Below are 20114 nucleotides of genomic sequence, written 5' to 3'. Positions count from 1 at the left end.
TTAAGAGGATGATCGTTCAAAGCATTAAGTAATTGGAGAAGCCTCCCCCAAGCTTGTGGGAGACACTCTCTTCAATTTGCACAAAATTATATATATCCCTTAAAGCAGCTTGTTTCTTATGAGCAGGGAAATATTTAGCAGAGAAGTAATAAATCATATCCTGGGGACTACGCACACAACCAGGATCAAGAGAATTAAACCATATCTTAGCATCACCCTTTAATGAGAACGGAAATATTTTAAGGATATAAAAGTAGCGAGTTCTCTCATCATTAGTGAACAGGGTGGCTATATCATTTAATTTAGTAAGATGTGCCACAAACAATAGTTTCAGATTCATAGCCATAAAAAGGATCAGATTCAACCAAAGTAATTATATCAGGATCAATAGAGAATTCATAATCCTTATCAGTAACAAAGATAGGTGAAGTAGCATAAGCAGGATCATATTTCATTCTAGCATTCAGAGTTTTTCGTTTAAGCTTAGCTAATAATTTCTTAAGATCACTTCTATCATTGCATGCAAGAAAGTCTCTTTTAGTTTCTTCATCCATAACATAGCCCTCAGGCACAACAGGCAATTCATATTTATTAGGAGAGCCTTCATCATCACTTTCATCAACATTATCAGTTTCAATAATTTCATTCTCTCTAGCCCTAGCAAGTTGTTCATTAAGAAATTCACCAAGTGGCACAGTAGTATCAAGCATAGAAGTAGTTTCATCATAAGTATCATGCATAGCAGAAGTGGCATCATCAATAATATGTGACATATCGGAATTAATAGCAGAAGCAGGTTTAGGTGTCGCAAGCTTACTCAAAACAGAAGGTGAATCAAGTGTAGAGCTAGATGGCAGTTCCTTACCTCCCCTCGTAGTTGAGGGATAAATTTTTGTTTTCGCGTATTTCATGTTCTTCATAGTGACCAGCAGATATAAATCCCAAGTGACTCAAAGAATAGAGCTACGTTCCCTGGCAACGGCACCGGAAAATAGTCTTGATAACCCACAAGTATAGGGGATCACAATAGTTTTCGGGGGTAGAGTATTCAACCCAAAATTATTGAATCGACACGAGGGGAGCCAAAGAATATTCTCAAGTATTAGAAGCTAAGTTGTCAATTCAACCACACCTGGATAACTTAATATCTACAGCAAGGTATTTAGTAGCAAAGTAATATGATAGTAGTGGTAACGGTGGCAAAAGGTAATGATAGCAAAAGTAATATTTTTGGTGTTTTATAATGATGATAACAATAGCAACGGAAATGTAAATAAGCGAAGAACAATATATGGAAAAGCTCATAGGCATTGGATCGGTGATAGAGAATTATGTCAGATGGTTCATCATGTAACAGTCATAACATAGGGTGACACAGAACTAGCTCCAATTCATCAATGTAATGTAGGCATGTATTCCGAATATAGTCGTACGTGCTTATGGAAAAGAACTTGCATGCCATCTTTTGCCCTACCATCCCGTGGCAGCAGGGTCCTTGCAGAAACTAAGGGATATTAAGGTCTCCTTTTAATAGAGTACCTGACCAAATCATTAACACATGGTGAATACATGTACTCCTCAAACTACGGTCATCACCGGGAGTGGTCTCGACTATTGTCACTTCGAGGTTTCCGGATCATAACACATAGTAGGTGATTGTAGAATTGCAAGATAGGATCAAGAACTCACATATATTCATGAAAACAAAATAGGTTCAGATCTGAAATCATGGCACTCGGGCCCTAGTGACAAGCATTAAGCATAGCAAAGTCATAGCAACATCAATCTCAGAACATAGTGTATACTAGGGATCAAACCCTACCAAAACTAACTCGATTAGATGATAAATATCATCAAACCCATCATGGTCCAGCAAGCCTACGATGGAATTACTCACGCACGGCGGTGAGCATTATGAAATTGGTGATGGAGGATGGCTGATGATGACGACAGCGACGGATTCCCCTCTCCAGAGCCCCAAACAGACTCCAGATCAGCCCTCCCGAGAGAGTTTAGGGCTTGGCGGCGGCTCCGTATCGTAAAACGCAATGATTCATTCTCCTTTATTTTTTCCTCCACGAACACAAATATATGGAGTTGGAGTTGAGGTCGATGAAGCTCCAGGGGGCCCACGAGGCAGGGGGCATGCCCAGGGGGGCAGGCGTGCCCCCCACCCTCGTGGCTAGGGTATGGGCCCCCTGGCCTTGATTCTTTGCCAGTATTTTTTATTATTTACAAAAATAATCTCCGTGGAGTTTCAGGTCATTCCGAGAACTTTTGATTCTGCACATAAATAACACCGTGGCAATTCTGCTGAAAACAGCGTTAGTCCGGGTTAGTTCCATTCAAATCATGCAAGTTAGAGTCCAAAAGAAGGGCAAAAGTGTTTGGAAAAGTAGATTCTACGAAGACGTATCAGCTGCTAACTGAAGCCAATTGATGCTGCCTCTGGATGAACAGTGAGCGTTGCTGGGGGGTTTGGATGAACAGTTCCCAGTGGGGGTGGATGAACAGGACCCCATGGTGTTGCCTCTGGATGAACAGGACCCCATAGAGGGATGGATGAACAGGACCACCCCGTAGAGGGCTGGATGAACAACAGACGGTGGAGGGCTGGATGAACAGTAGCATGTGGAAGGGTGGTTGAACAGGGGCCCATGGAGAGGGCTGGTTGAACAGTAGCCGGTGGAGTAGCGCGCGGTGGAGGCTAGATGAACATGAGCCCATGGATGAACAGTCGCAGGTGGAGGCTGGAGGAGGTCGACGGTGGATGAACAGTAGCCCATAGAGGCTGGAGGGGGTCGACGGTGGAGATGAACAGTATCCCGTGGAGTCCCGTTTTGCAGTACGCCACCCCCTCCCGATGAACAGGACCCCCGTTTTGACCGTAGTGCTCCAACACAAGTCCGTTTCCTCCGTTTTGCGGTACGCCACACCCCTCCCGATGAACATGACCCCGTTTCATTTGTAGGGGGTCTGTTTCCTCCATTTTGCGGTACACCAGACCCCTCCCGATGAACATGATCCCATTTCGAACATGGTTGGTCGAACACAAGGCCGTTTCCTTCGTTCTGCAGTACGCCAGGCCTCGTTTCCATCGGCTGTTCCATCCAAGCCGGTTGGCTCCCACGCGTTCCGTTGCCTCCCGATGAACACGACGCATTTCGTTGCCTCCCCATGAACACGACGATGACGCTATTGATTTTTTTGTGGGCGACGACGACGCTGTTTCTCCGTTCCGACCTAACCATGTACATGAGCCCTGACCGTATGTATGCGCGAGTAGGCATTCAAGACCCCACCCGTATGTACGTACGTGGCCGTATTTTATTTCTTGCACACTGGCCGTTGTACGTACGTGGCCGTATTTTCTTTCATGCACACTGGCCGTTGTACGTACGTGTACATGCTACGTGTGCGCCTCTACTACGACACGTGCACACCTCTACATCGACCAGTATGTACATACACGTTCGCGACAAGAATGACAACACTACGTACGCTTCGACCAGGTGGGTCCCGACTGTCAGGCACTTCCTTGCGTGCGAAGATGTAGCTGGTGGGTCCCAGCAGTTAGGGGGGCGAATCATTTTTTTGCCTGGATGCACTTCCTTGCGTGCGAAGATGTAGCTGGTGGGTCCCAGCAGTCAGGGGGGAAACATTTCTTTTGCAAAATACAGTGGCCCATCCGGTGGGTCCCTACTGTCAGGTGGAGGAATAATTATTTCGCGTGTAATAAGGAGGCACTTCCTTGCGGCCGCTGTGGACCCACCTGTCAGCCTCTCCACGTACAGTACTCTTCTGATGGAAGTCGTTCATTGATCACGTTGACGACGCCGCACCGAGAGCACCAGGGCGGTGGACGACGGCGAGGTCTAGGAAGGGGACGACGCGGAGCCGGGGAAGACGCGGCAGTGGAAGCCCGTGCGGAGAGGGAGTAAGAGGGTTCACTGGTTCGGCTGTGGTGTGAGGCTGCCGTAGCCGTAGAATAACAGGGGGTGTGGGTGAGTGGAGGGATGGCCTGGCCAGCGGTGGGAGTAGTAGGGGCGGTGAGGCCTCTGTGGCAGCACAGCCGGCCACGGAAGGTAGGAGCAGGCGACACGACCGGCGCTACTTTGGGTGGCTGGAGCAAGAAGACCAGAGGTTGAAGAAGCACTACGGCCATTGGATGGACATCGTATGGTCACTGCAGGTAGAATCGTTTATATTGACTAAGTTCACAAAGCCCTTGGTACGCGTGAACTTAGTAGGCCCACAGGTCAGCCTCTGAAACGGTGCGCCCCAGATGTCAGGGGGAGGAATCATTCTTTGGGTGGCCGAAGCTGGAATATCCGAGATTGAAGAAGAAGCATGACATCCGTTGGATAGACATCCAACGGCCACTGCTGCTAGAACCGTGTGTTGACTATAATAAGTTGACAAAGCCTTGCATACACGTCAACTTATTTTTTTAGGGGACGCGTCAACTTAGTAGGCCCACAAGCGTGTGGTAGAGAACTTATAGCCCATTTGCGATTTGTAAAAATGTATAGCCCATTTTTGGATTCTAATGGAATTTACTACAACCCATTTATAGTTTGTTAAAAGTACAACCCATTTTCTAGCTAGGACAACGATTAATAATTTCAACCAACCGTTCAAGACAAAATTCAATAAAATCTCCCACATTTTGACTGGATCCGAAATATTTTTATCCCGAAATTTCTAGTCAGATTAAATATAAATTTGTATTACGTAAAAATCCAATGAAACATTGCGGGCGCAACAATTAAAAATTAAGATTTTCAAAATCCATAAATAATATTTTGTAAACTAATTTCATGTTTGGTGCATTTTTTATAGTTACTGCCCAATTTTTATAATTACATCCCATTTTTTATTTTTTGAAGCCCATTTTCCTGTTAAGCCTAATGCATCCCTCCTAGGAAAGATTTGCAGCCCAGCGGGGCGGAGAATAACAAGTTGACCTTGCCTGGGTATTCCTCAAAATAACGTATAGTTGGGCTAGCAATTTTCATCTTGAAAAAAATTAATATATGGGCTGGATATCTGTCCTGGGCTAGACGGGCCACAGCCCGCCCAGTTAATACCCTGCTCTCCTCTGAACAACAACGAAAACATCGCCAAGAAAAACTTTGCTGTGCTCATGCCTCAGAAACACAAATACTGCTCGAGGTGCTTGGTCCCAACTGTCGGCCGAACCTTGTGCAATTCTCTCGTTTATATTGACTACATATGTTGACAATGGTGTGGGACCGTGATGTCAGGAAACCAGGAGGAAGAAAAAAATAATATAGTTGTACATAATAAGGAGGCACTTGCGTACGTATGGCTATGGCCCTAGTGGGTCCCTACTGTCATCCAGTCAAAATAAAGTCATCTCCTGAATCCTCATGTTCAGTGACCATGTTAACAATGCTCGGCGCCACGATGAGCGCAACAACTCGAAGGATGACGGAGAGGGCCTCGCGGGCCCTACGGATGGTCCGATACATCACCCACTGCTCATTCAGGAAGCCAGGATCATCGGACACCTATGAGCACCTTCGAGAGACTGAGACGGCATGAAACGGTAAGGCTGCGCTTGGGAGCTCTGGTTTATTTCACACATGTATTAAGATATAAGTGTAATTTACTCATAACCGGAAACAACACGTAAAATACAGGCGTAATGAAACCGAGGGCCCGAGGTCTGTAAGTAAAACCGGCGGGTTACGCGTGTAATTCATGCTTTCCTTGTGTAATGTAGCGCAAACAGTGAGTGCTTCTTTTTGCAAAGTGGTAAGACCAACTGGACGCACTAATGCAACAGTTTGCCTTAGACACATTGGCTCCTTTTGTGCAGTTCAACTAAAATCAAAGTCGGAATAAAACCGAGCTTTAATTTTGATATCCCTGTAAGCAACAATAGGTATAAGGGAAACAATTACTGAGAAATAACGGTTGATGCCTTGTACTCCCAGAAGAAAAACATCTACTAATCTACCTTATCTTAATGGGAAACAAAGCAGGAGAGTAGCAATTCTCAATCAGTGTGATTCATTCATATTAACTGAGACATTATCATAACAATGCCTTGTTTCAACATGAATAAAGAACGACAAAGAGGAAAAGTATCATTCCTAAAACAATGCGACTGATTCATTTTAACAGAGATAGTATCTTAACAATACCTTGGTTAAACATGTAGAAAGAACTACAAAGCAGGATAGTGCCATTTGTGAAACACTGTAACTGATATATAATAACAGAGACATTATCTGAACAATACATTTCTTAAACATGTACTCCGGCCGATCCCTGACAGAAATGGTACTCCCGCCGATCCCTAACAAGTGTTGCAGTTTTGAACTAAGATTCAGGAGTTAATTCTGAGGAAAGTAGATACTGACCTTTCAAGACAAAGATTTGAAACAACTCCGGAGGAAGATCTAAAAGAGATCTGAACACATATATGGAAATCTGGTCTCATTTTGTGCAGTTCCACCAAAATTAAGCGAAGCAAAATGTCGCAATAGCAACAAGTTGAATAGATATCCCTGTTTTAACAGAGGCAAAAAATGAATCAATTACTGGCCAATAAAGGAGGATGAAACATGCGGCCACAAAAATTGTAATCCCCCCTAACAAGTGTTGCAATTTTGAAATAAGATTCAGTAGTTAATTATGAGAGTGGCATTGCTTAATTTTACCAGCAGCATTAGATTAACAAAAAGCATAAACAGTTCCAGGGGGGAGTGGGCGCAACAAAAACATGTGCTTCCATCGACTTATAAAGGGGGTGATGCAGAGTTTGTTGTAACAAAGCAACAAGCATAATGTCTGGTTGGTCCCATTTTTGTTCACTACTTAATGGGAAAAGATGGCAATACAATAGCTTCAATTCAACATTTATTTAAAACAGTACCAATACAAGTAGCACAGCATCTCAAAACACACTGCACGATCATGTGGATGAAAGCAAGTACCAACCTGCCATGACGCACACAAGATCACGTACGAATCTGCCAACACGAATAGGAAATCCAATCTTGTTTTGTGCAGTTGCACTGAAATCAAGTAAAGTCGCCGGTGTGACATTTAAGTTTGCTATAGCAACAAGTTGAATAGACATCCCTGATTTGACAGAGGAAAAAAAAGGAAACAATTACTGCCAATAAAGGAGGATGAAACATGCAGCCAGAAAAAGAAGCATCTACCTTATCTTGATGGAAAACAAAGTATAGGATAGTAGCATTTCTAAAACGGTTGCATTGATTCATATTAACAGAGAAATTCTCTTAAAATAGTTTCGTAGTTTATTCTGAGAGTGACATTGCTTAATTTTACCATCAGCATTAGATTAAGAAAAAGCATAAACAGTTCCAAGGGCGAGTGGGCGCAGCAACACCATGTGCTTCCATCTACTTATAAAGGGGGTGATGCAGAGTTTGTTGTAACAAAGCAACAAGCATCATGTCTGGGTTGGTACCATTTTTGTTCACTACTTAATGGGAAAAGAGAGCAATACAATAGCTTCAATTCAACATTTATTTAAAACAGTACCAATATAAGTAGCACAACATCTCAAAATACACTGCACGATCATGTGGATGGGACATGGGACATGCCAGCACCATGTGCGTGCACACGTATAAATGGGTGATGCAGAGTATGTACCCAAGCAGCATATTTGCGTTGGTCCCATATTTGTTCACTTGGAAACTTTTTCCTATGTGAGGGCAGCAAATCTAGTCCTGCACAAACTACCCGACCCCCCAGTTTCTTTCCCTTTTCAACAAAGAGTTCGGTTCCTTACAGATGTGTGTACTGGGTTACCCCCTTTTTCCCTTTTCGACCAAGAAAGCGGTTGGATAGCTAGTCTATACTACTTCCCCTCCCTCCTTTCCTCATTGAACCACGTCCTAGATTCATGCTCAACCCCACCGCACCCTTCTTTCCTCTTTGAACCAAGACCTAGATTCGATTACAGAATCAAAAAAGATCCGCATGCAGCTAGACCAATGATGGTTTCAAAGAAACTTATACCTTAGGGTCGTCAGGATGTGGCAAGGCGTGCGGCGGGAGGTCGGATCTTCCCACACTATGTACGACAGCGAGGAAGAAGGGGTCCGTAGCCCTCCCGCATAGGCGCTGGGTGAAAGAGAAAAGTGTAGCTGGCAGTGGATTGCCTCCCTTGCCGAAGGCGATAGAGTGAACGCTACACCTCCTCCCCTTCCCGGTGTGACGGGATCCGGATGCCTCCTTCGCCAGCTGTGAGGGGTGAGAGAGACATAAGCCACAACGCAGTCTTGTTTAGATCTGGTGAAGAGGGTGAGAGACTGTGAATATAGCAAACCCTAGCAAAGGAACGCTGAGCCTCCAGTGTGTATATATATGTAGTGCGGCGAGAGTGTGGAGAGTGCAAACCCTAGCGAACAAAAACTGAGGCTCCAGCTTATATATATACTGTAGTACGGACTGAGCTCCGGTGCCTTAACTGCACTTGCTTTTGGCTATGTGACAGGTGGGGCAGCCACATTTTGGGCCCACCTGTCATAAACCCAAAGGCAGGTGCACTAAAGTCAATGAAGCTGCGTCCATATAGTACTCGTGTATACGACTAATATATAGTGGAGTGGTTTTCTTATTCTCTCCATAACAATCATTTTAAATTGTGTAAGGATGAAACGAAACTCTTTATTTAATGTACCAGTGAAGAAAACTACTACTCCCTCTGTTCCTAAATATATGTCTTTCTAGAGATTTCAACAAATGACTACATACGGAGCAAAATGAGTGAATCTAAACTATAAACAATGTCTATATACATTCGTATGTGGTAGTCCATTTCAAACCACTTGAAAGACACATATTTAGGAATGGAGGGAGTAGTTCCGATGAACTAACGATCCACACGTCCTGGTCACACTTCCTGTCCTTCACGTGCGGTACACTACCCTCCCTTAAGTGAACAACCACACATGCGCCAAATTATCGGAAACGTGTGAGAGTGTGTACAAATAAAGAATTTTAATTTCAATTATCGGAAAGGTTTGAGAGTATGTACAGTTTGCCCTCTCTAATAATTATGGTTTGTTGTGTTCGGCCTAAACTTGGTCAGACTTTACAAAGTTTGACTTCAGTCAAATCTAATATGCGGAGTTAATAAAAATGGAGGGCTACTACATCCATTCGGGTTTTTAGTCCACACCATTTTTTAATCAAAGTTAATAGCTGGACAAATAAAATTATAGGGGAGCTGGAGACAATGTTGTGAGAAGTCTTAGAAATCAATAAAAAGCTTATGCTCTTAGTACCAACGTCGATCCTTCTTCGAGGAAACATTTGGTTCCTAGCCAATTGTGTGATAAAATTGCACCAACGTGAAAGACGACTGCGTCTCCAACGCAACCAAGGTGAACTGACGAAGGATATCATGTTTGTGGGTAACAATCAAAGAGCACTGATGGAAGACAACTTGTTTTTCATTGAAAATTGATCAGCTTCACCAGCCGACGCAACCATGAGGCGCAACCATGAGCATCGATAGGTCATTGTGGTGATGCATCATCCATTTGGCATCAAGTTTGGGTGAGGCACCTATGAAGTTTGACAAATTCTCACTGTGGTCTGTTTCTTCTCAGTAATCGAGCTCGAGGAAGGAAGAACCACGTGGCAGAGGAAAGTGAGGCAGAACAACAATGGCCATCCAATTTTGTGTAGTTCCACTAAAATTGAGGAAGACATGCCTGGGTATGGAGATACGCATCGCTGTTTCCAAAAATATAAAAAAGGGATATAGTGTTGTTACTTTGTTTTACAAGATTAACAACGACATCTCAATTGTGAATAAGAATTATGAAAAGTACACCAACAAAGAGAAGCATCATGATTATTTTGATGGGAACTAAACCAGGATGCCCGAGAAAAAAAAAGCATTTCTTCATTTAACTAGTGATATTATTAGATTAGCGGCAGCAATAAGAGCATACGGACAATGACCGCACAACCACCATGTACTTTTTGTCGAAACAACATGTATACCTCTATCGAGGCATAAATCAGGACAACTTTTCGAGTGGCATTTCCTCTATAATAGTAGGTGATGTTGGACCAGCCGACGAACCCTAGCTACTATACATGGGGAGCTGGGGAGTAGTCGCATAGAAGAAAACCCGCATGCAGTGACCTGGGGAGCTGGACCAGTACAAGAAGTTATACCTCAGGTGGGCGAGATGTCGCTTAGGCGGGCGGGCGGGATCTGCCCACACGACGACCACGAACAAGGGCGCGGAGGACCTTCGTCTGCACCAGCGCCGTCTCCGAGAGGACAGTGCACATTAGCTTCCTCCATCGCCGACGGCGACAACGTCAATGCTGCACCTCCTCACCTCCCGTAGCGGATGGGATTCGGATGGATCTGTGACCACCGGTGAGGAGAGAGATAGTGTGGACACTGTCATCTTGTTTTGATATGGAGAGGGTGAGAGAGCGAGACACGAGAAACTCTATCAAACAAGAGGCTATAATGGAGTAAAAAAATCTCCATAGCTGTGGTTTTAAATAGAATATGCGCGTTCCCGGAAAAAAGAAACGTAAACTGGCAGGAAATTTTTTAACATACCAAGAAAGAAAACTCTATAAAAACACGCTCCCGCTTCCAGGTCGTGAGAGTCGTCGCGCACACACACATAGACATAGACATGCATATCCGTGTTTACGTAAAATTCCATTTCCATCTCCATCTCCAATCATATTTGTCCAACTGCACATTATTTACGTTGTTAATTATATACGCGGCAATATTAACGTACATCATCTCTTGTTTGCGGGCGTCCGAACCGCTGCCACGTCCGCTCCTGACCAACCCGAACCCTCTTCATCACTCGCGCATGCTTCCCACTCGAAACAGTCAGTGCTGCATTCATGCCCGGCCAAAGCGGACGCGACCTCTCACTGGCGCCAACATTGAAGCGACGCGCTGGCCAAGAGAGCTTCGCCCGCGCCGCTTACTGGTGCACGCGACTGCTCCCCGTTCAAAGGTCGCAATAGCCGGCCACAACTTGCATGTAAAAAGTTCTTGGGAGTCCATGCTCCAGCTAGCTGTCCTCCCCCAACTCGTCAATCTCTTCCAGTAGTACTAGTACTCCATGGCGCGATCCATCGACAAGCAGGCGGGAAAGTTATCGTATACTCGGTTTGCGGTGAGTGGCATGCCGAGCGACCGTGTGGGGTCGAGCCGTGGAGGAGGGTGAGACACGGACGCGACATACATGATTTAAATGTTGGTTTTGCTCGATGGCGTGATCCAATGAAATGAAACGTTGGTTTCTCTCCGTTTCCATTTTTTCTCCGGAAAAACGGAAACTTTCCACTCCATTTTCATTCCTACTCCAAGGTTGCCCCATTACAACATTCCATCAAATACAAAGGAAAACTAACACGCATGCTGATGCATCTCAATATTCACAGATCATAGCCAATATTTACTTCACAACTAAAGACAAAAGTTGTGAGAGCGTGTACGAAATAAAAACTACTTATGGGGTCACTACGACTTAAACCCTAAACCCTAAACAGGATTTAATTTCATGGCCAGGTAGAACCTGTCGAAGGAAAGACGGCTGGCACCCTCAGATCATATGATGCTTTTGTGCAGTTCCACTAAAATCGAGCTGAGCATCCCTGATGGCAAAGATATTGAAGAAGTGTCATTAGAATAATAGTACCGGCACTAGTTCATGAGACATAAACTCATCACAAGTAGAAGCCGGTAGAAGTAGAGAAAGATCGAGATGGAGATGGAGCTACGTGGGGAGCTGCGGCAGTGGAGCAAGCCGGCTCCAAAAGGAAGATGGACTACCTGGGACATCGGGCTGTAGCTAAAAGGGCGGTTGGGACGCGACATCGGCCCATACCATGGTGACCCCCGATTGGGATGCACCGACTGTGGATTATCTCCCTCTCCGATGTCGACCGCGTCTACGCAGAACATTGTTCCCTTCCCCAAGCTGCGGGATCAGGCCGGATATGTGACCAGCGGTGTGGCCACCGTTGTTCTATGCTTGTGAAGAGAGCAACCCAAGCAAGCAGGCTTGTAGCTTAGGCTCCTGCTAGTGTATATATAGTGGTTTTCTTTTTCTCTCCATATCAACCATTTTATATTGCGTATGTGTCATTAAAGAGTGAAATGATGGTTCCTTCTTCCGACTAACATACTGTGTGATTTGACTGCTCCTTTAGTGGCCCCTACACGTACTCCCCCTACGTGTATGCAACAGTCACACGTACACATGGACGCAAAAACGCGCGCGACGCCCTAATGCATGCATGTCCGAGCACATGATGGAACACACACAGTCACGCTCAAGTGCTCAACCTACACGTGCATGCACACACATACTCAGCCAGGGTGAGCTAGTTACCGTATAAACACCGAAAAATGTATATATTGGGCACAATGAGCGTATCATGAATTCCACTGACCGTATTTTTACAAATATACAGTGACAGACAGTGTATTTATCTCGTTTGAAATTAATCCATATTAACTGGAGAGGAGGCAGTATGGACTAGCATTACTTTGTTGTGTCCCGTCAACTTGCCGAACGAGGGAAGTTTGCAGGACGGGAGAAGCTTGTGCGCGGTGGCTCGCATGACAAGGAGAAACTTTTGACTAATGCAAGCTCTCCCTCGCTCAGGCGGTGGACGTGCAACAGTTAATTCGGTGTCAGATTGCCGGAAGCATACACTATACTAGTACTATTATTGTTTGACTTCCCGAAGAGGTGAACAACCAAACACAAAGTTTACTAGTACTAGTACTACTACTATAGTCTATAGAGGTATGTACTATACTAGTACTAGGAACTAGATGGAGGAGCGTCTGCACTTTTATTATATTTTTAAATTGTGATAAAGCAATCTTCAACACATTTGGTTCTCTTCGAGGGTTCTCACATGTGATAATGGAAGATGATTGCATGGAACACTCGCCACAATTCTCGCTTAGTTCTGGATCATATCCAGTTGCAAATAGGAGCGCCCGGTAATATTTCCTCTTTTTTGTTCTTCAGCATGTAAATAGGTCAGCAGACCTTGCGGCGCATCTTTGTGCGAATCATGCTTGCTGCACTTTTAATGTGGCCGAGAGTTGGCTTGATGAAACACCTCGCTTCCTACTTCTTTTTTTGTGGGGTACCTTGCTTCCTAGTGACCAGTGTCTTGGCTGGTCGTCCTAAGAATGCTTACATATGAATAAAGCTCTCTCATTTACCCGCAAAAAAGATTAAGCCATAACCGGAAAGGAGGGAGTATGGACTAGCACTACTTTTTGGTGTGTCCCGTCAACTCGCAGAATGAGGAGAAGCTTGCATGACAAGGTGAAGCTCGCTTACGCCTTTTGACTAATGCAACCTACCCTCGCCCAGGCGGTGCACATGCATCAGTTCATTCGGTGTCATATTGCCAGAGGCATACACTATAGTACCAAACATGCCGAGTACCATCATTGTTCGACTTCACGAAGAGGCGAAGAGCCAAGCGCAAGGTTTAGTAGTACGAGTAGTACTACTACTAGAACCGCATGGTGGAGCATTTGTACTCTTATTTTTTTAATCTCTGATAAAGTACATATTTATTCTGGAGAAGGGCGGAAAATGGCCGCCCAACATGTAATGATGATATCGATCAACCATGCTCGAATATATCTTGGCCTCCGTGCGAGCCCGTCTGTGTGTTCTCGCTCCTCGTCTCTCTCAAGGAACAGTGGGTTGGCCATTGTGTCGTCAATTGAGATCGGTTTGCTCACACTCCGGTCCCACATGTCAGTGATATGCCAAGAGGAGGTGCGTTGACCGACTGGCCATACGCGTACTTGGTTTTGCACCTTCATACTACTCCTCCCTCTGTCACAGTTTACAGGGCGCGCTTCATTATGATGCATTTCTCTCAATGCATTTCCACCACCAGAGAAACTTTAGACGCGTTTGGTTTAATGCTCAATTAATTACGGAGTGGTAACCGCAATGAAGTCCACAATTTTCTCTTGGTATACTACGGAGTGGAGTAAGTGCATGCATGTGTGTACCCGGGGTGGAAGCACTGCATGCATGTGTTTACGCATTATTTCCTCTAGTAATAGACGCCGTGCTATAACTATCAATGCTATTTTTCAGGCCGATCGCTAGTCGCCTTGGTCCCAGAGATTTCTTTCTTTTTCTGAAGCGTGCTCTATAAACAGTGACGGATGGAGTAGTATGAGTGGGTTCAAAGAAGAGCGTATTGATGGTTGCTTCTTCCGAGCAACTTATAGTGGGAAAGGTGGGGCTTATGATTTGACTGCTCATTACTCACTATTAATGCGGTGCAACGACCGGGCTGAGTCTCCTATGCGGCTGTGCACTACCCCCTCAGTTCTTAAATATACTCTGGAGTATTTGTCTTTCTAGAGATTTCAACAAGTGACTACTCAAATATTTGTCTTTCTAGAGATTCAAACGGACTACTACATCCGGATGTATATAGACATATTTTAGAGTTTAGATTCACTCATTTTGCTCTGTATGTAGTCACTTGTTGAAATCTCTAGAAAGACAAATATTTAGGAACTGAGGGAGTACACATAAGCAAAATGAGTGAATCTGCACTCTAAAATATGCCCATTTGAAATTTGTAAAAAGTCAAATATTTAGGAATGAAGGAGTATAATTTTGTGCATGGCACATGGACCCAGATGCCGAAGGGGCTTCTGGAAATGCTATCAAGCTTCCAGCATTTGTTTACATAATTGACGTACTATACAAATAATTTTCCAGTGAAATGAAATTGTACAAAGGTGTGAGCTTTCAGCTTTTGTTTCGTGTGTCTTGCCATCGATGCTCTTTCGGAAACAATAAAAAACAAACTTCCTTGCTAATGCATCTCAATTATTAGTAGATCAGAGCTAATATTTACATCACAACTTAAGACGAAGTTGTGAGAAGGTGTTAAATTAAAATTGATCCATGCTTTCATTGGAAGCAACGTCCCCCCAGCTCTGTCTAAATCAACAAGGCATGTTGGGAAAAAAGTAGTTGTCTGGAGCATGCAACATTCCGATAATTTTGTGCAGTTCCACTAAAATAGAGCTGAGTGTCCCTGTTCCAAAGATATTAAGCGTGATTACGATAATAGAGGACTGCTGATGAAACAATAAACACATAAATAGAAGTCGGTCACCTTTGCAGTCTCTCTTAAGACTAACTAGTTGGAGAAGATTAGGCTCGGATTTGGATGAGGATGATAGAGCAAAACCAATCTCCCTTTGTGTAGTCGCACTGAAATGTAGAGACGTTGCCCATGTGACATTTTAGTACAACTGCACAAAACAATCTTAAGAAAAAGTGATTTGTGAAGTTCACCAAAAGGTCGCAATAGCAACGAGGTGAAATGGATAACCCTGTTTGCAAAAAAAGAGGTAGAAAGGAAACAATTACTAGCCAATAACAGTTGATGACACATGCGACGACAAGAAAGAAGCATATTCCTTGTCCTAAGGGAAGATAACAACACGTTTGTGTTTGTCTAAAACGGTGTGAGGACGAGATTGCAATATGTAAAGTACGCCGGATGAGCTATGTTTTGGGCAAAGAACTATGGAAGATCCACATGCAGCGATGTGGAAGACGGGAAGTGGAGCAAGGCCGGAGGGGATACCTGGAGGTCGTCGGGATGTAACTAGGTGAGCAGCGGCGGGCGGAATCTGCCCATAGTGCGGCAGCGAGCAGGTGGCGTAGGCCCTACCACACCGGAGCTTGGTCAGAGAGAATGGCGTGTACCGCAGATCGGGACATGCTACCTCGGTGCCGTTGAACGGAGAAATGATGCACGTCCTCCCTTTCCGACGGCGGACGGGATGCGGCCGGATCAGTGACCAACGGTGAGAGAGAGAGAGAGGCCACCGTAGCCTTGTGTGAGATACTCTGAAGAGAGACAAACCAGGCAGGCAGGATCTATTGTATATAGTGGAGCGGACTACCTGTTTCTCCATAAAAATCGTTTTCTATTATGTGTACGTGCCATTGAGCGATATAACTTTATTTAAAAATAAGGCGCCAACGCATCAAGTCGAACTTTGTTTCGTGCACGCGTGGTACACGACCTCCGTAGGTAAACAACCACTACACGCGTTCAAATTAGCATGTGGGAAGCCATTTGGTACAGAAATTAGCTCCACCGTGTACCCGCGCGGGTGTGGCTGGGCATGAAGCGTGAGTACGTGCACGGTGCACCTATTCTCTTCTTGTATACGTACATCACCTACGTGGTGTTGTGTGAGAGAGATACAAACGTAGAGAGATATAGTGTGTGGGTTCATGAGAGTTTTTTTGGGGGGGGGTCAATCAAAAAATGTGACATATGCAATGTGTGTGAAATAGAGTCCTAGATATATCATATATATAGAGGGGGTGATCCACGAGAAGAGAGTGGAGGTATCATCGGCTTGAGGTGTCCATAGAATCGAAGAGAGGGATGATGTGTGTGTGTGCGCGTGCGATTGATAAAGAGTGCCATCGAATTTGTGTGTGCCCACGTCAAAGATATAGAGTGGCTGGCCTACTGTAACGTGAGAGGGGACAAGTGCAGTTTGTCTCTATGGCATGGATACCTACCTACAACGCTCGACTATCGGTGTGTGGTGGGGGGAGGCCTAATTAACTATAGAGGTGCAATGGCTGGTATATGTGTGGAGGAGGAGAGAGGCCTACCTCATGTATTAAGGGAGATCGATTGACATCCATGCATATGTGTAGGAGAGGAATAAGGTTGGGAGGGAGACAGAGCTAGAGTGTTGGAGGGGGTGGTAGTGGAGTTGCTTCTAACAAATGGTGGGATAGGCTTGCTAGACAACCGGAGGGCACGCCTGCAATATCAATAAGAGAGGGGATGGCTGCCTGTCTGTGCACGTGCATCTGAGAGACGGGTCAGGAGGCATGCACGAATGATGAGGGGGGACGATATGGCTTTGGTAAGCAGACGTAACTATATAGGAAGATCAATCGTCGTTTGTCTGAGAAAGGAGAGACATAACTTGTGAGGTACGTCGATCGGTGGGGGGTAATAGTTAAAGTCGACCTAGGTATATGTTGGGAGATCGATCGGTATACATCCATGTGTGTGGTTAGAAGCAAATGAGGCACGGGGAGAAGTATATATAGAGAGAGGTATGCATCTAGGAGGTGGTGCGAGAGTCATACTATATCGAGGGGGAAGGAGTGTGCGAGTATGAGATCGATGAAAAGAGTGGTGGGAGTGAGGCATGGACGGTGATAAGAGAAGAGGGGAAGCTTGTGTTTGTGCTAGGCACACCTGGCTAGAGAGGCATATCGATCTATGTGTGCCGTAAAGAAGGAGCTGGGACTACACACACCGTGGGTGAATGACCTAAAGTGAAAAGACGAATTTGCGCGATGGAGCTAGAGAATGCTGCGGGAGGGTGAGTGGGATGTGGGCGTGTGCATGCACGAGAGAGTGTTAGCGCTAGCTACAAAGATAAGAGGATTGTGTGGGTGTAAAAGACGAATAGAAATCATACTTCATTATAAAAAGCGAATTCGGATATTTGAAGAATTTATCATAGTGTTTTAAACCGACGCATGTGTGAATATATATAACGGTGACACGCATGGTGTGGTTATGAACATGTTATACTACATATAATATATTCTATCTATACTCTTATAAAAAACGGAGTTGTTGATGATGGTGTGGCTGCCATCCTGCAATATAAGCCGTCCGATTTATATCTGACGGATAGGAAGGAAACTATGGCGATTTTGAAAAAAGATACCCACACCCCTCTCCATATTTGCAAATTAGGCCTCCCCTTGATCATGTTGATGTTCTGTGGAACGCATGGGCACCTTGCTAGTACTACGTCTAATATATAGAACATTGATAATAACTCAGGTCTAAATACTTTTCATAATGTAGGGGGGGCACTATACTATGTGTGATAAACACGGTGTACGTATGGAACATGGTTTAGATTATGAATATATAGTTAGTACATCCAATGTACTATTATTTGGAATCAACATCAAGTGTATTCAAAAAATAGAATTCGAGTTCACGTAGTACACATAGTTCATATCTATCTCTATAGTAATCATGTGGTGTGTTATTAAGGTAATACATGAATGATGGTTGAAGTTGGCAACAATCATGATTGTAGATGCTTATTGAAATAGAGAAACGAATTCAAATTCAGTTCGAATTGTAGTGGTAGTATAGACATTTGGAATGCACTAAAATGTTGGTATGAGTAGGTTACATGCATCATACAGCAAGCGAAAAAAATTAATTGGACATAAAATGGATTCATACTCCCTCCTTCTTCCATCTATATAGGGTGTAATGCATTTTTTAAGACCGCCTTTGACTATTGAAAAGATTAATAGTACATGACATGCATAATGTGAAAATTATATCATTGAAAGAACCTTTCACAGACGAATTTAATGGTGTGCTTTGTGTAAGTTGCATGGCATATATTATTGCTCTAATATTTGGTCAAAGGTAGCATCGAAAAATGCATTAGGCCCTATATAGATGGAAGGAGGGAGTAGCTTTGAATAGAATTTTTATAGTAAAACGGGGCAAGACTCTCTCTTTGTGTGGTGTGAATAGTTTTATTTTTTTGTTTTCTTTTTGGTTGAGGGAAGTGCGAATTGATTTGGTACGTACAAGTACAATATTACACGTTAGGTTTGTCCCTAAAATTCAACCCTTGCCTTGTTATATCCAAAAAATTCAGATATCGTGCTCCCAAAACTGGCGCCTTCACAACCCGCGCCTTGCTATCCCAAAATTACAACGCGAGCGAAAACTCCCTCCAGCTGCCAAATCCCGACACGCGAAATCCCCCTTCTAACCCTGAGCCGAAAGGGCCACTAGTTCAATTCGGTGGGGGGTACTTTTGTAACACACCCTAGATTTTGGACAAGCGCGTCCCTAAGTCATGGTTCACCCCCTCCCATCGCCTCCTTTTTGCCATTCGAAATCCCAGGCCGCCATAACCTCTACGCTCTAGCCGCGAAACACCACCCTCCTCCGTCCGCCACCTCACCGCTGCCCAGCAGGAGCCTCTCCCCGACGACATCATCCACCACAACAGCTCGATGTCCCTCGTCCACCTCCCCAGATGAGGATCCGTCGTCCATCTCGTCATCCCACCGGTTCAGCCGCCCCGTCCTCCACCTCCAAGGAGCTGCTCCGACTATCGCCTCGTCTATCGCGGCTGCTCCATCCCCATAGAGCCGCCTTAACCTGCTCCACCGGAACCGCAGCATCCTCACCGGCTCCACAGACGAAGCCAAGGCCTACACGACGCCACCAAAGAGGTTGTACACTCATCGCATCACACCTTCTCCTTAACTCGACCTCCCGGCGCCGGCGGTGCTCCATCCCGCACCCCCATGGAGCGGCTACCTTGAAGTCGGCGCCGCGGGCGACATCTCCATGGCGGCTCTCCCCCAGTGCGAGGCCCCTTCGGCGGCGGCGTCCATACCAGCCGGATCTGCTACTGCTGCTCTGGCTCTCGCTCGATCGCTTGCTCGTCCATCTGCTGCTGCTCCGGCTCTTGCTCGCTCGTGCTGCTAGTGCTGCTCCCCCCCTCGCTCGTGCTGCTGCTCTGCTCCGATTTAGCTACACTTCAATTGACTCAATCGACTTTTGGGTCAATCAATTTTCAGGGGGTGGGGGGCTCGCCGGAGTTAAGGAAGAACCACTCACAGCGGGAACGGGGGCTCACCGGAGAGGTACCCCACTATCTATCTTAGGGTTCAGGGTGGAGGCGGGTGGCCTAGAGGGCTGGCCAGGGTGGCGGCGGACCAGCGGTGGGGAGTTGTTTCGGGACGGCGAGGCGGACCGGTGGTGGGGAGTTGTTTCGGTTCGGCCGGTGGTGGCTGGCGGCTCAGTGGGCAGGTTGAAGATGAACTGCAGGCCCTCCCTAAACTACATGTCAAGTGCCTCTCTGCTACCATGCGTTCAGTTTCGACATTAACATTCAGATTCCAAAGTAAATTTCAGTTTCGACAGTTAAGTTCAGAGTCAACAGTTTTTACCTCATCTGTTGTAGTCAGGTGGTGTTT

This window comes from Triticum urartu, chromosome 3 (assembly GCF_003073215.2).
Source record: "Triticum urartu cultivar G1812 chromosome 3, Tu2.1, whole genome shotgun sequence".
Lineage (NCBI taxonomy): Eukaryota > Viridiplantae > Streptophyta > Magnoliopsida > Poales > Poaceae > Triticum > Triticum urartu.
This window is presented reverse-complemented; position numbering follows the sequence as displayed.